This window comes from Pan paniscus, chromosome 19 (assembly GCF_029289425.2).
Source record: "Pan paniscus chromosome 19, NHGRI_mPanPan1-v2.0_pri, whole genome shotgun sequence".
Classification (NCBI taxonomy): domain Eukaryota; kingdom Metazoa; phylum Chordata; class Mammalia; order Primates; family Hominidae; genus Pan; species Pan paniscus.
The window spans coordinates 99,564,125-99,581,019 of NC_073268.2; the positions used below are offsets into that span (position 1 = coordinate 99,564,125).

At 54.7% G+C, this 16,895-nt stretch overlaps 1 protein-coding gene across 17 annotated transcripts in view; it reads right to left on the reverse strand.

Moving 5' to 3' along the window:
• The window catches only part of B3GNTL1 (UDP-GlcNAc:betaGal beta-1,3-N-acetylglucosaminyltransferase like 1), a 215,372-nt gene that overhangs the window by 67,324 nt on the left and 131,153 nt on the right, over positions 1–16,895 (reverse strand). The window lies entirely within an intron of this gene.

A 16,895-nucleotide genomic window follows, 5' to 3' on the forward strand; every position in this document is an offset into this window, starting at 1 on the left:
TGCCCAGGCTGGAGTGCAACGGCACAATCATAGCTCACTGCAGCCTCAAACTCCCGGCCTTAACTGATCCTCTCGCCTCAGCCTCCCAAAGAGTTGGGATTACAGGCTTGAGCCACCATGCCCAGCCCCAAGAACATATTTTAAACTCACATAAAGCAATTCCTACAAATAAGTAAGAAAACGATAGACAATCCAACAGCAAAACAGGCAAGGGCCTTGAACAGGCCATTCAGACAAGAGGATTTCCAGTGGACCAACAACCTCATCAGCCATCAGAGAAATGCAATTAATTATGCAGCGGAGAAGGAAAAATAAAAAATGCTGACAATTCCAAGTGTACTTAATTAGGCAGAACAAGAGCTCCCACGCACTGCTGGCTGCGATGAGGACCTGTCACCACTGTTGAGGGGACCGTCTACAGTGAGGACCTGCCACCACTATTGAGGGGACCGTCTACAGTGAGGACCTGCCACCACTGTAGAGGGGACCGTCTGCGGTGAGGACCTGCCACCACTGTTGAGGGGACCGTCTGCAGTGAGGACCTGCCACCACCGTGGAGGGGACCGTCTGTGGTGAGGACCTGCCACCACCGTGGAGGGGACCGTGTGCGGTGAGGACCTGCCACCACCATGGAGGGGACCGTCTGTGGTGAGGACCTGCCACCACTGTGGAGGAGACCGTCTGGCATCTTCCAGCAAAGCTGAAGATGCACTTCCCTAAGACCCTGACGTCTGACTACTTGGGTAGGAAAAGCCCTACTCACACGCACAGACATGCTCATGGCAGCTCATTCAAATGTGGAAAGAACCCAGTGAGAATAGCAGATACATGAATTGTGCATGTTATTTTCAAATGCCATTCAGCAGCTGAACACAACAGAAATTTCACAAGCCTAATGTTCAGTGAAAGAAGCAAGACACAAGAATATACATGGTATTTTCCCCTTATTTAAATTCAAAACCAAGCCAAATAAACCACATTATTTAAGAAATGCACACACAGTGTGTACCAGGGTCCCAATTCCCGGGGAAGCGGGCTGGTGCCGCACCATGGACCAGGCCACACAGCAGGAGTGAGCGGCGGCCGGGCGAGCGTCACGGCTTGAGCTGCCCCTCCTGTCAGAGCAGCGGCTGCATTAGACCCTCGCAGGAGTGCAAACCCTACTGTGAACTGCACACGTGAGGAATCCAGGTCGCAGGAGTGAGCGGCGGCTGGGCAAGCGTCATGGCCTGAGCTGCCCCTCCTGTCAGAGCAGCGGCTGCATTAGACCCTCGCAGGAGCGCAAACCCTACTGTGAACTGCACACGCGAGGAATCCAGGTCGCAGACTCCTTATGAGCATCTAACTAATGCCGACGGCCTGAGGTGGAACCGTTTCATCCAAAAACCACACCCCCACCACCATCGGTCTGTGAAAACATTGTCTTCCACAAAACCTGTCCCTGGTGCCAAAAAGGCTGGGGACCACGGATATAAACCACAAAGAAAAGCAACAACATTATAACCTTGAAGATCAGAAGAGTAGTCACTTTTTGAGGGGAAGTCAAGGTGGGGGCATGGGTGGGACAGTCCCTTTAAGGTGCCGGCCATAAGCATTTATTGATCGAGTGGTAGCTACACAAATATTTGCTTCATAATTAACTTGTAAATTAATGGATATTTATGTTTTGCACATTTTTCTGTGGGTGTATTCTATCTCATGATAAAAAAATTAAGTGGAAGAACAGCAAAGGTTTAAGTACATGAGTTAAAGGTACAAATGTACTCAATAGCAGAAATAAGAATAATGTCATTGGAAGGATATCTGTTTTTAAGTTGAACGCTAAGATGAACTAAAATACCCATATTTATGTCTCTTATTCCCGCAAAACGGCCTTAGGACATTCAGATCATCCAACGAACCATGCTGAGGGAAGCCGAGAGGAACCTGGTGGGGCTGAAGAGAGGAGGCTGGGGACAGAGGGGAAGTGGGAGGAGGGCAGAGAGAAGAGAATAAAGGAGGGTGGAGGATGGAGGAGGGAGAAGAGATGGAGGGAGGAGGGAAGAGAACAGAAGAGGAGGGTGGAGTAGGGAGGAGGGAGTAGGGAAGAGAACAGGAGGTTGGAGAGTGGAGGAGGGAGAAGGGGAGAGGACAGAAGAGGAGGGGGGAGGAGGGAGGAGGGACGGAAGAAGGAGGGAGGAGGCAGGTGGAGGGTGGAGGGAAGTGGGGGTTGGGGAGAGAGAATAGAGGAGGGAGGGTGGAGGAGAGAGGAGAAGGGAGGGGAGGGAAGAAGGAGGATGAAGGTGCAGAAGGGAGATGGAAGGAGGGAGGAGGGAGGAAGGAGCAGGAGGGCTAAAAACCTGCATATGACCCTGACAGGTATTTCAAAAAGAAGAGCTGAGGAGGCTCAAAGGAACCACAGGCACCACCTAAGGGGCACGTCACTAACCTTCAAACACGGGACCCTCAAACCTTCCAACCCCTGGTCTAGACACCTAATCCCCCATGCCCCAAGCCCAGGCTAAATGTCCTGTGGGAAAGTCTCTTGCACCTTCTAGAACCAGGGCCAGGCCAGTTCTTCTATGGAGTTGGCCCTCAAAAACATTTGTAAGACATGGAGGTCATTAAGTGAAATATCCAGACACAGAAAGACAAACGCTGGTGTTGCCACCCATGTGTGGGAGCCGAGGAGATGATCTCGTGGAGGTAGGATGGCGCTCAGCAGAGGCCAGGAAGGGCAGTTGGCGGGAGGAGGAAGGGGGCTGATTAAAGGGCACAAAACTACAGTCAGGTAAAAGGAGTAGTTCTAGTGTTCGACAGCACAATAGGGTGACTATAGTTAACAATAAGTTATTGTATATTTCAAAATAGCTAGAAGACTTCTATGGCCAGGCGCAGTACCTCATGCCTGTAATCCCAGCACTTTGGGAGGCCAAGGCAGGCGGATAACTTGAGGTCAGGAGTTCGAAACTAGACTGGCCAAGATGGTGAAACTCTGTCTCTACTAAAAAAAAAAAAAATTCACCGAGTATGGTGCTGCACGCCTGTAGTCCCAGCTACTCAGGAAGCCGAGGTACGAGAATCACTTGAACCTGGAGGTGGAGGCTGCAGTGAGCTGAGATCATGCCACTGCACTCCAGCCTGGGTGACAGAGAGAGACTCCATTTCAAAAAACAAAATGAAATAGCTAGAAGATCTGGAATGTTCCCAACACAAATGATAAATGTTTGATGTGATGGATGGCCCAGTTACCCTGGCTTGATCATGACACACGGTGTGCCAGCATCAAGTACCACACGTGCTCCATGAACACCATGCGCCTGTATCAGGTACCACACGTGCTCCACAAACACGGCGTGCCTGTATCAGATACCACACGTGCTCCGCGAACATGGTGTGGCTGTATCAGGTACCACACGTGCTCCGCGAACATGGTGTGGCTGTATCAGGTACCACACGTGCTCCGCGAACACGGCGCGCCTGTATCAGGTACCACACGTGCTCCGCGAACATGGTGCGGCTGTATCAGGTACCACATGTGCTCCGTGAACACCGTGCACCTGTATCAGGTACCACACGTGCTCCACAAACACGGTGCGCCTGCATCAGGTACCACACGTGCTCCGTGAACATGAACAACGATCCCTAAAAATTTCAAAAATATATTTGTAAAACAAATGAATAGATCTTTAATTCACTTCACCATTTATAAAACGCACACATACACTTTTTTTTATATTTATCACACTCTTCTATGGCTGGAGACAGAATAGCTAATATTATGTCTATTTTGTAGCCAAGAAAACGGAGGTTTGGAAAGGGTATGTAATTCTTAATACCCAAAGTCTCGTAGCAATTACATGTCAGGGTTAAAACTGGACAGAATGCCTCACCCAACACCGTGGTTTTCCACAGGACGTTGCTTCTGACCAAGGAACTCACTTAACAGCCAAAGAAAGGTCGCAATGGGCCGGGCTCCTGGAATTAACTTCCCTCTCATGTCCCTACCATCTCGAAGCCATGGGTCGGACAGAGGTGGGACGGCCTTTGGAGGTCCAGTTACGGCACCCATTCAGCGGCGACGCTGGCAGGGCTGGGGCGAGGCTCTCCAGAGGCCGCACTGACTCCAAATGAGCCTCTGGGACATGGAGCTGTTTCTCCCCAGCCAGGGCTCACGGGGCCAGGAATCGAGGGGCAGACATGGGAGTGGCACTCACTGTCACCCCTGGTGATGTACTAGGGGAGCTCCTGCTTCCTGTCCCCTGACGTTGTGGTCTGCAGGCCGAGAGGTCTGGGTCCCAGGGGAGGAACACTGCCACCAGGAGACGCACGATGACGCCGCCGGAATGGAAGTTAAGACCCCACCCGGCCCCTTGGGCTCCTCATGCCTCTGAGTCCACGTCCAGAAAGGGATTCTCTGTGCTGGCCCGGGGATTGATCCTGACCACCCAGGGGGAATTGGCCTATGTGGCCACAATGGAGGCAGGACAGAGTCTATGATGCAGGAGAACCCTGGGGCGTCAAATTACTCCACAGAGAACGGTTCAAATAAAATGTCCAGTGCGCAAAGACAGCCAGGCTTATAAGTAAAAACAGACAAAATACCAGAAAACAAAAGACTTGATATATTCAAATTATCACGCACAAAATATTTTTAAAATCTATGCAAGTTGTATTTAAAAAACTAAAAGATATAAGACATGAGCCAGTCATGAAAGGACAAATATTGTCACAGGAGGTCCCTTAGCAGAGCCAAAGTCATGGGGACTGGACGGAGACGGGTGGCAGCCAGAGGCTGGGGCGGGCAATGGGCTGTTTCACGGGGACAGAGCTTCAGTTCGGGAGGACGGGAAAGATCTGGAGGCGGAGGCGGCGGGGGCTGCACAGCAATGTGACTGTACTTCACGCCACTGAATTAAAAATGGCTAAAATGGTAAACTTTATGTTATATACATTTTACCACACACAAAAACTAAAAGACAAACTTGAACAACAGAACTTTTTCTCTTTTTTTTTTGAGTCGGAGTTTTGCTCTTCTTGCCCAGGCTGGAGTGCAGTGGCGCAATCTTGGCTCACCGCAACCTCCTTCTCCCAGGTTCAAGCGATTCTCCTGCCTCAACCTCCCGAGTAGCTGGAATTACAGGCACCAGCCACCACGCCTGGCTAATTTTCACATTTTTAGTAGAGACAGCGTTTCACCACGTTGGCCAGGCTGGTCTCAAACTCCTGACCTTAGGTGATCCACCCGCCTTGGCCTTCCAAAGTGCTGGGATTATAGGTGTGAGCCACTGCACCCGGCCAAGAATAGAACTATTAGAACTAAAAGACAAATCCCAATTAAGCATAACACAGACAAATTTAATAGCAAAACAGATTTTCTAAACAGATAGTGAATTTGAACATATATCAAAATAAATTATTCAGAATTCAGCATGAAAAGACCAGAAGATGGAAAACAGAGAGAAAAAAAGAAGAAAAACCAAAGAGATATAAAGTGTAAGAGGGTCCCAGAAAGAGAGAGAGAAAAGCTTACTGCAAACAAGCAAGCTTTGAAGAAACGACGGCTAAGAAATTTCTGAGACCGATAAGGATGCCTGCACACACAATTACAAAGCCCAGGCCAGGCAAGTCCCAGAAAACCCAGGAGCCGAGTCCACTTCCAGGAACGGACGAATAAGTTGCTTCAGAACAATATTTTCCATAGAATAGCTGGAAAAGCTAGAAAAATACTAAAACAAAACAAAATGCCTGTTGAAAGGCACTGGAGACCCACAAAGGCCACAAGGACCAAAGACCGAGGTCTGGAGCGGAGAAGCCCAGAGAGGTGAGCAGGACGCCCCTGGGGACGCGATGGGGCCTTGGGGCCCAGCTCACCAGGCCACCAGCCCACCTGCCCATCGGGAGCCAAAGTCAGCCCCAGGGGAGGTGATGGCCATCCCGACCATCCGGTTATTTCTAAAACCAGCGTCTCAAAGAGTTACTGATTCTGAGCGAGTGGGGGAGAGGCCACGGCCGCATGGCACTCCTGCCACTCCCAGGGCTGGAAGGAAACACAGGGTTCAGGGATCTGTGAGGATGGGGACTGGAGAACACCCCGAGTTTTCTGCTGGGACCCACGAGAACCAACTGCATTTAATTTGGGGAAGACAGAGAAAGAGATCATTGCGAAGGGGCATGAAAGGGGCTTCCGAGGTGGTTATTTTCTACGGTGGCCACAGGAATATTTGCTTTACGATACTTTATAGAGTAGTACATTTGTGTTCCACACGAGTATTTGCCTGATGAAGCTTTACGTACATTTGTGCCCTACATGAATATTTGCTTTATGATACTTTAATGATACTTTATGGACATCTGTGTTTTGTGCTCTTCTCTGTATGTGTTTTTCTTCATAATGAAAGTGATGAAACAAACAAGAATTTTGAACACGAGGTTGTTGCTAGAAGCACTTCTGTTCAACACTGTACTGGAGGTCCTAGTCAGTATAATGAACTGAACCAAGAACGTGGAATAAGTAAGATTGGAATAGACATTGGAGAGGGGTAAAAGGATCCTTATTCACAGGTGACATAATCATTTCATAGTAAATTGTAAAGAATATGCAAAAAAAACTCTACTAGAATAAGCTAATGTGGCATATTTGCAGCAATAAAACTTGGAAATGAATTGTTAATACCATTTTTCAATAGCACTGAAACCCAAAAAATACTTAGAGATATATTTTATTAAATTTATGTTGAAGACCCATACCCTAAAAACTACAAAATATTCCAGAGAGAAATTTAAGAAGGCATAAACACATGGAGAGATATACTATGTTTACGGATTAGAAGATTCAATACTAACATCCTCAAGTGGATTTATAGATTCAATGTAATCCCAATAAAAATCAGCAGGCTTGACAAGTTCATTCTAAAATTTTGCAGAATTCAAAGGACCTAAAAGAAAAAACGAAAAAAACCAACACAACCGTTTTGAGAGCGGGAAGAACAAAGCTGGAAGACTTACAATCCCAGATTTTGAGACTAAGTATAAAGCTACACTGTAGCTTTATTACTGCAGCTGCTAGAATAATCATGTAATAGTAATCAAGACAGAGTGGAACTGGTATAAAGAGAAATATAAAGATCAGTGGAACAGAACAGAGCACAGAAATAGATCAAATAGATCCACGCTTTTTTGGATCCACAGATTTTCAACAAAGGTGCCAAGATAATTCCACAGAGAAAGAACAGGAATGCTGGAAAAACCGGACATCATCCAGGAAAAACAATCCTCAGCCCCCATATACACCATCTTCAAAAACTAACCTGAAATGAACCAGAGGTCTCAATGTAAAAGATAAAAATAGAAGACATCCAACAGAAAACGAAGAAAACTTTGGGGCAGACAAAGGTTTCTTAGGTTCTTAAACGGGACACAAAAAGCACAAATCTTATTTTTCTTTAAGTGATAAAACGGTCATTATCAAAATTTAAAACTTCTGTTCATCAAAAGACACGGCCCCACGTACACCAGCGTGAACTCACATGAGCTTAGCACTGTCCCCACCCTCCCTGCACCAGCGTGAACTCACATGAGCTTAGCACTGTCCCCGCCCCACCTGCACCAGCGTGAACTCACATGAGCTTAGCACTGTCCCCGCCCCACCTGCACCAGCGAGAACTCACATGAGCTTAGCACTGTCCCTGGCTCACCTGCACCAGCGTGAACTCACATGAGCTTAGCACTGTCCCCGGCCCACCTGCTCCAGCGTGAACTCACATGAGCTTAGCACTGTCCCTGGCCCACCTGCACCAGCGTGAAATCACATGAGCTTAGCACTGTCCCGGCCTCACCTACACCAGCGTGAACTCACATGAGCTTAGCACTGTCCCCGCCCCACCTGCACCAGCGTGAACTCACATGAGCTTAGCACTGTCCCCGCCCCACCTGCACCAGCGTGAACTCACATGAGCTTAGCACTGTCCCCGCCCCACCTGCACCAGCGTGAACTCACATCAGCTTAGCACTGTCCCCGGCCCACCTGCACCAGCGTGAACTCACATCAGCTTAGCACTGTCCCCGGCCCACCTGCACCAGAGTGAACTCACATGAGCTTAGCACTGTCCCCACCCACCTGCACCAGCGTGAACTCACATGAGCTTAGCACTGTCCCCACCCACCTGCACCTCCGTGAACTCACATGAGCTCAGCACTGTCCCCACCCCACGTGCACCAGCGTGAACTCACATGAGCTTAGCACTGTCCCTGCCCACCTGCACCGGCGTGAACTCACATGAGCTTAGCACTGTCCCTGGCCCACCTGCACCAGCGTGAACTCACATGAGCTTAGCACTGTCCCCGGCCCACCTGCACCAGCGTGAACTCACATCAGCTTAGCACTGTCCCCGGCCCACCTGCACCAGCGTGAACTCACATGAGCTTAGCACTGTCCCCACCCCACCTGCACCAGCGTGAACTCACATGAGCTCAGCACTGTCCCCACCCCACCTGCACCAGCGTGAACTCACATGAGCTTAGCACTGTCCCCGCCTCACCTACACCAGCGTGAACTCACATGAGCTCAGCACTGTCCCCGCCCACCTGCACCAGCGTGAACTCACATGAGCTTAGCACTGTCCCCGCCCACCTGCACCAGCGTGAACTCACATGAGCTTAGCACTGTCCCCGCCCCCCCTGCACCAGCGTGAACTCACATGAGCTTAGCACTGTCCCCGCCCCACCTGCACCAGCGTGAACTCACATGAGCTTAGCACTGTCCCCACCCCACCTGCACCAGCGTGAACTCACATCAGCTTAGCACTGTCCCTGGCCCACCTGCACCAGCGTGAACTCACATGAGCTTAGCACTGTCCCCGCCTCACCTGCACCAGCGTGAACTCACATGAGCTCAGCACTGTCCCCGCCTCACCTACACCAGCGTGAACTCACATGAGCTCAGCACTCTCCCCGCCCCACATGCACCAGCGCGAACTCACATGAGCTCAGCACTGTCCCCGCCCCACCTGCACCAGCGTGAACTCACATGAGCTCAGCAATGTCCCCGCCCAACTGCACCAGCGTGAACTCACATGAGCTCAGCACTGTCCCCGCCCACCTGCACCAGCGTGAACTCACATGAGCTCAGCACTGTCCCCGCCCCACCTGCACCAGCGTGAACTCACATGAGCTTAGCACTGTCCCCGGCCCACCTGCACCAGCGTGAACTCACATGAGCTTAGCACTGTCCCCGCCCCACCTGCACCAGCGTGAACTCACATGAGCTTAGCACTGTCCCCGCCCCACCTGCACCAGCGTGAACTCACATGAGCTTAGCACTGTCCCCGGCCCACCTGCACCAGCGTGAACTCACATGAGCTTAGCACTGTCCCCGGCCCACCTGCACCAGCGTGAACTCACATGAGCTTAGCACTGTCCCCGGCCCACCTGCACCAGCGTGAACTCACATCAGCTTAGCACTGTCCCCACCCCACCTGCACCAGCGTGAACTCACATGAGCTTAGCACTGTCCCCGCCCCACCTGCACCAGCGTGAACTCACATGAGCTTAGCACTGTCCCCGCCCCACCTGCACCAGCGTGAACTCACATCAGCTTAGTACTGTCCCCGCCCACCTGCACCAGCGTGAACTCACATGAGCTTAGCACTGTCCCCGGCCCACCTGCACCAGCGTGAACTCACATCAGCTTAGTACTGTCCCCGCCCACCTGCACCAGCGTGAACTCACATGAGCTCAGCACTGTCCCCACCCCACCTACACCAGCGTGACCTCACATGAGCTCAGCACTGTCCCCACCCCACCTGCACCAGCGTGTACTCACATTAGTTTAGCACTGTCCCCACCCACCTGCACCTGCGTGAACTCACATGAGCTTAGCACTGTCCCCGCCCCACCTGCACCAGCGTGAACTCACATGAGCTTAGCACTGTCCCCGCCCCACCTGCACCAGCGTGAACTCACATGAGCTTAGCACTGTCCCTGGCCCACCTGCACCAGCGTGAACTCACATGAGCTTAGCACTGTCCCTGGCCCACCTGCACCAGCGTGAACTCACATGAGCTTAGTACTGTCCCCGCCCCACCTGCACCAGCGTGAACTCACATGAGCTTAGCACTGTCCCGGCCCACCTGCACCAGCGTGAACTCACATCAGCTTAGCACTGTCCGCGCCCCACCTGCACCAGCGTGAATTCACATGAACTTAGCACTGTCCCCGCCCCACCTGCACCAGCGTGAACTCACATGAGCTTAGCACTGTCCCCACCCCACCTGCACCAGCGTGAACTCACATCAGCTTAGCACTGTCCCCACCCCACCTGCACCAGCGTGAACTCACATGAGCTTAGCACTGTCCCCGGCCCACCTGCACCAGCGTGAACTCACATGAGCTTAGCACTGTCCCCACCCACCTGCACCAGCGTGAACTCACATGAGCTTAGCACTGTCCCCACCCACCTGCACCTGCGTGAACTCACATGAGCTCAGCACTGTCCCCACCCCACGTGCACCAGCGTGAACTCACATGAGCTCAGCACTGTCCCTGCCCCCCCTGCACCAGCATGAACTCACGTGAGCTTAGCACTGTCCCGGCCCACCTGCACCAGCGTGAACTCACATGAGCTTAGCACTGTCCCCGGCCCACCTGCACCAGCGTGAACTCACATGAGCTTAGCACTGTCCCCGCCCCACCTGCACCAGCGTGAACTAACATGAGCTTAGCACTGTCCCCGCCTCACCTACACCAGCGTGAACTCACATCAGCTTAGCACTGTCCCCGCCCCACCTGCACCAGCGTGAACTCACATGAGCTTAGCACTGTCCCCGCCCCACCTGCACCAGCGTGAACTCACATGAGCTTAGCACTCCCCCGCCCCACCTGCACCAGCGTGAACTCACATCAGCTTAGTACTGTCCCCGCCCACCTGCACCAGCGTGAACTCACATGAGCTTCGCACTGTCCCCGGCCCACCTGCACCAGCGTGAAATCACATCAGCTTAGCACTGTCCCCGCCTCACCTGCACCAGCGTGAACTCACATGAGCTTAGCACTGTCCCCGGCCCACCTGCACCAGCGTGAACTCACATGAGCTTAGCACTGTCCCCGCCTCACCTACACCAGCGTGAACTCACATGAGCTTAGCACTGTCCCGCCCCACCTGCACCAGCGTGAACTCACATGAGCTCAGCACTGTCCCCGCCCACCTGCACCAGCGTGAACTCACATGAGCTTAGCACTGTCCCCGCCCACCTGCACCAGCGTGAACTCACATGAGCTTAGCACTGTCCCCGCCCCCCCTGCACCAGCGTGAACTCACATGAGCTTAGCACTGTCCCCGGCCCACCTGAACCAGCGTGAACTCACATGAGCTTAGCACTGTCCCCACCCCACCTGCACCAGCGTGAACTCACATGAGCTTAGCACTGTCCCCGGCCCACCTGCACCAGTGTGAACTCACATGAGCTTAGCACTGTCCCTGCCCCACCTGCACCAGCGTGAACTCACATCAGCTTAGTACTGTCCCCGCCCACCTGCACCAGCGTGAACTCACATGAGCTCAGCACTGTCCCTGGCCCACCTGCACCAGCGTGAACTCACATGAGCTCAGCACTGTCCCCACCCCACCTGCACCAGCGTGTACTCACATTAGCTTAGCACTGTCCCCACCCACCTGCACCTGCGTGAACTCACATGAGCTTAGCACTGTCCCCGCCCCACCTGCACCAGCGTGAACTCACATGAGCTTAGCACTGTCCCCGCCCCACCTGCACCAGCGTGAACTCACATGAGCTTAGCACTGTCCCCACCCCACCTGCACCAGCGTGAACTCACATGAGCTTAGCACTGTCCACGCCCACCTGCACCAGCATGAACTCACATGAGCTTAGCACTGTCCCCGCCCCACCTGCACCAGCGTGAACTCACATGAGCTCAGTACTGTCCCCGCCCACCTGCACCAGCGTGAACACACATGAGCTTAGCACTGTCCCTGCCCACCTGCACCAGCGTGAACTCACATGAGCTTAGCACTGTCCTCGCCCCCCCTGCACCAGCGTGAACTCACATGAGCTTAGCACTGTCCCCGCCTCACCTACAGCAGCGTGAACTCACATGAGCTCAGCACTGTCCCACCCCACCTGCACCAGCGTGAACTCACATGAGCTTAGCACTGTCCCCGCCCACCTGCACCAGCGTGAACTCACATGAGCTTAGCACTGTCCCCGCCCACCTGCACCAGCGTGAACTCACATGAGCTTAGCACTGTCCCCACCCCACCTGCACCAGCGTGAACTCACATGAGCTCAGCACTGTCCCCGCCCACCTGCACCAGCGTGAACTCACATGAGCTTAGCACTGTCCCTGCCCACCTGCACCAGCGTGAACTCACATGAGCTTAGCACTGTCCCCGCCCCCCCTGCACCAGCGTGAACTCACATGAGCTTAGCACTGTGCCCGCCCCACCTGCACCAGCGTGAACTCACATGAGCTTAGCACTGTCCCCGGCCCACCTGCACCAGCGTGAACTCACATGAGCTTAGCACTGTCCCCCGCCCACCTGCACCAGAGTGAACTCACATGAGCTTAGCACTGTCCCCGCCTCACCTATACCAGCGTGAACTCACATGAGCTTAGCACTGTCCCCGCCCCACCTGCACCAGCGTGAACTCACATGAGCTTAGCACTGTCCCCGCCCCACATGCACCAGCGTGAACTCACATGAGCTTAGCACTGTCCCCACCCCACCTGCACCAGCGTGAACTTACATGAGCTTAGCACTGTCCCCGGCCCACCTGCACCAGCGTGAACTCACATGAGCTTAGCACTGTCCCTGCCCCACCTGCACCAGCGTGAACTCACATCAGCTTAGTACTGTCCCCGCCCACCTGCACCAGCGTGAACTCACATGAGCTTAGCACTGTCCCCGGCCCACCTGCACCAGCGTGAACTCACATCAGCTTAGTACTGTCCCCGCCCACCTGCACCAGCGTGAACTCACATGAGCTCAGCACTGTCCCCACCCCACCTACACCAGCGTGAACTCACATGAGCTCAGCACTGTCCCCACCCCACCTGCACCAGCGTGTACTCACATTAGCTTAGCACTGTCCCCACCCACCTGCACCTGCGTGAACTCACATGAGCTTAGCACTGTCCCCGCCCCACCTGCACCAGCGTGAACTCACATGAGCTTAGCACTGTCCCCGCCCCACCTGCACCAGCGTGAACTCACATGAGCTTAGCACTGTCCCCACCCTAGCTGCACCAACGTGAACTCACATGAGCTTAGCACTGTCCCCGCCCACCTGCACCAGCGTGAACTCACATGAGCTTAGCACTGTCCCCACCCCACCTGCACCAGCGTGAACTCACATGAGCTCAGCACTGTCCCCGCCCACCTGCACCAGCGTGAACTCACATGAGCTTAGCACTGTCCCTGCCCACCTGCACCAGCGTGAACTCACATGAGCTTAGCACTGTCCCCGCCCCCCCTGCACCAGCGTGAACTCAGATGAGCTTAGCACTGTCCCCGCCCCACCTGCACCAGCGTGAACTCACATGAACTTAGCACTGTCCCCGGCCCACGTGCACCAGCGTGAACTCACATCAGCTTAGCACTGTCCCCCGCCCACCTGCACCAGCGTGAACTCACATGAGCTTAGCACTGTCCCCGCCCCACCTGCACCAGCGTGAACTCACATGAGCTCAGCACTGTCCCTGCCCACCTGCACCAGCGTGAACTCACATGAGCTCAGCACTGTCCCCGCCCAACTGCACCAGCGTGAACTCACATGAGCTCCGCACTGTCCCCGCCCCCCCTGCACCAGCGTGAACTCACATGAGCTTCGCACTGTCCCCGGCCCACCTGCACCAGGGTGAACTCACATGAGCTTAGCACTGTCCCCGCCCCACCTGCACCAGCGTGAACTCACATGAGCTTAGCACTGTCCCCGCGCCACCGGCACCAGCGTGAATTCACATGAGCTTAGCACTGTCCCTGGCCCACCTGCACCAGTGTGAACTCACATGAGCTTAGCACTGTCCCCGGCCCACCTGCACCAGCGTGAACTCACATGAGCTTAGCACTGTCCCCGGCCCACCTGCACCAGCGTGAACTCACATCAGCTTAGCATTGTCCCCACCCCACCTGCACCAGCGTGAACTCACATGAGCTTAGCACTGTCCCCGCCCCACCTGCACCAGCGTGAACTCACATGAGCTTAGCACTGTCCCCGCCCACCTGCACCAGCGTGAACTCACATGAGCTTAGCACTGTCCCCGCCCACCTGCACCAGCGTGAACTCACATGAGCTTAGCACTGTCCCCGCACACCTGCACCAGCGTGAACTCACATCAGCTGAGTACTGTCCCCGCCCACCTGCACCAGCGTGAACTCACATGAGCTTAGCACTGTCCCCGGCCCACCTGCACCAGCGTGAACACACATCAGCTTAGTACTGTCCCCGCCCAACTGCACCAGCGTGAACTCACATGAGCTTAGCACTGTCCCCGCCCCACCTGCACCAGCGTGAACTCACATGAGCTTAGCACTGTCCCCGCCCCACCTGCACCAGCGTGAACTCACATGAGCTTAGCACTGTCCCTGGCCCACCTGCACCAGCATGAACTCACATCAGCTTAGCACTGTCCCCGCCCCACCTGCACCAGCGTGAACTCACATGAGCTTAGCACTGTCCCCGGCCCACCTGCACCAGCGTGAACTCACATGAGCTTAGCACTGTCCCTGCCCCACCTGCACCAGCGTGAACTCACATCAGCTTAGTACTGTCCCCGCCCACCTGCACCAGCGTGAACTCACATGAGCTTAGCACTGTCCCCACCCCACCTACCCCAGCGTGAACTCACATGAGCTCAGCACTGTCCCCACCCCACCTGCACCAGCGTGTACTCACATTAGCTTAGCACTGTCCCCACGCACCTGCACCTGCGTGAACTCACATGAGCTTAGCACTGTCCCCGCCCCACCTGCACCAGCGTGAACTCACATGAGCTTAGCACTGTCCCCGCCCCACCTGCACCAGCGTGAACTCACATGAGCTTAGCACTGTACCCACCCCACCAGCACCAGCGTGAACTCACATGAGCTTAGCACTGTCCCCGGCCCACCTGCACCAGCGTGAACTCACATGAGCTTAGCACTGTCCCTGCCCCACCTGCACCAGCGTGAATTCACATCAGCTTAGTACTGTCCCCGCCCACCTGCACCAGCGTGAACTCACATGAGCTTAGCACTGTACCTGGCCCACCGGCACCAGCGTGAACTCACATCAGCTTAGTACTGTCCCCGCCCACCTGCACCAGCGTCAACTCACATGAGCTCAGCACTGTCCCCACCCCACCTACACCAGCGTGAACTCACATGAGCTCAGCACTGTCCCCACCCCACCTGCACCAGCGTGTACTCACATTAGCTTAGCACTGTCCCCACCCACCTGCACCTGCGTGAACTCACATGAGCTTAGCACTGTCCCCGGCCCACCTCCACCAGCGTGAGCTCACATGAGCTTAGCACTGTCCCCACCCACCTGCACCAGCGTGAACTCACATGAGCTTAGCACTGTCCCCACCCACCTGCACCTCCGTGAACTCACATGAGCTCAGCACTGTCCCCACCCCACGTGCACCAGCGTGAACTCACATGAGTTTAGCACTATCCCTGCCCACCTGCACCGGCGTGAACTCACATGAGCTTACCACTGTCCCTGGCCCACCTGCACCAGCGTGAACTCACATGAGCTTAGCACTGTCCCTGGCTCACCTGCACCAGCGTGAACTCACATGAGCTTAGCACTGTCCCCGGCCAACCTGCTCCAGCGTGAACTCACATGAGCTTAGCACTGTCCCTGGCCCACCTGCACCAGCGTGAAATCACATGAGCTTAGCACTGTCCCCGCCTCACCTACACCAGCGTGAACTCACATGAGCTTAGCACTGTCCCCGCCCCACCTGCACCAGCGTGAACTCACATGAGCTTAGCACTGTCCCCGCCCCACCTGCACCAGCGTGAACTCACATGAGCTTAGCACTGTCCCCGCCCCACCTGCACCAGCGTGAACTCACATCAGCTTAGCACTGTCCCCGGCCCACCTGCACCAGCGTGAACTCACATCAGCTTAGCACTGTCCCCGGCCCACCTGCACCAGAGTGAACTCACATGAGCTTAGCACTGTCCCCACCCACCTGCACCAGCGTGAACTCACATGAGCTTAGCACTGTCCCCACCCACCTGCACCTCCGTGAACTCACATGAGCTCAGCACTGTCCCCACCCCACGTGCACCAGCGTGAACTCACATGAGCTTAGCACTGTCCCTGCCCACCTGCACCGGCGTGAACTCACATGAGCTTAGCACTGTCCCTGGCCCACCTGCACCAGCGTGAACTCACATGAGCTTAGCACTGTCCCCGGCCCACCTGCACCAGCGTGAACTCACATCAGCTTAGCACTGTCCCCGGCCCACCTGCACCAGCGTGAACTCACATGAGCTTAGCACTGTCCCCACCCCACCTGCACCAGCGTGAACTCACATGAGCTCAGCACTGTCCCCACCCCACCTGCACCAGCGTGAACTCACATGAGCTTAGCACTGTCCCCGCCTCACCTACACCAGCGTGAACTCACATGAGCTCAGCACTGTCCCCGCCCACCTGCACCAGCGTGAACTCACATGAGCTTAGCACCGTCCCCGCCCACCTGCACCAGCGTGAACTCACATGAGCTTAGCACTGTCCCCGCCCCCCCTGCACCAGCGTGAACTCACATGAGCTTAGCACTGTCCCCTCCCCACCTGCACCAGCGTGAACTCACATGAGCTTAGCACTGTCCCCACCCCACCTGCACCAGCGTGAACTCACATCAGCTTAGCACTGTCCCTGGCCCACCTGCACCAGCGTGAA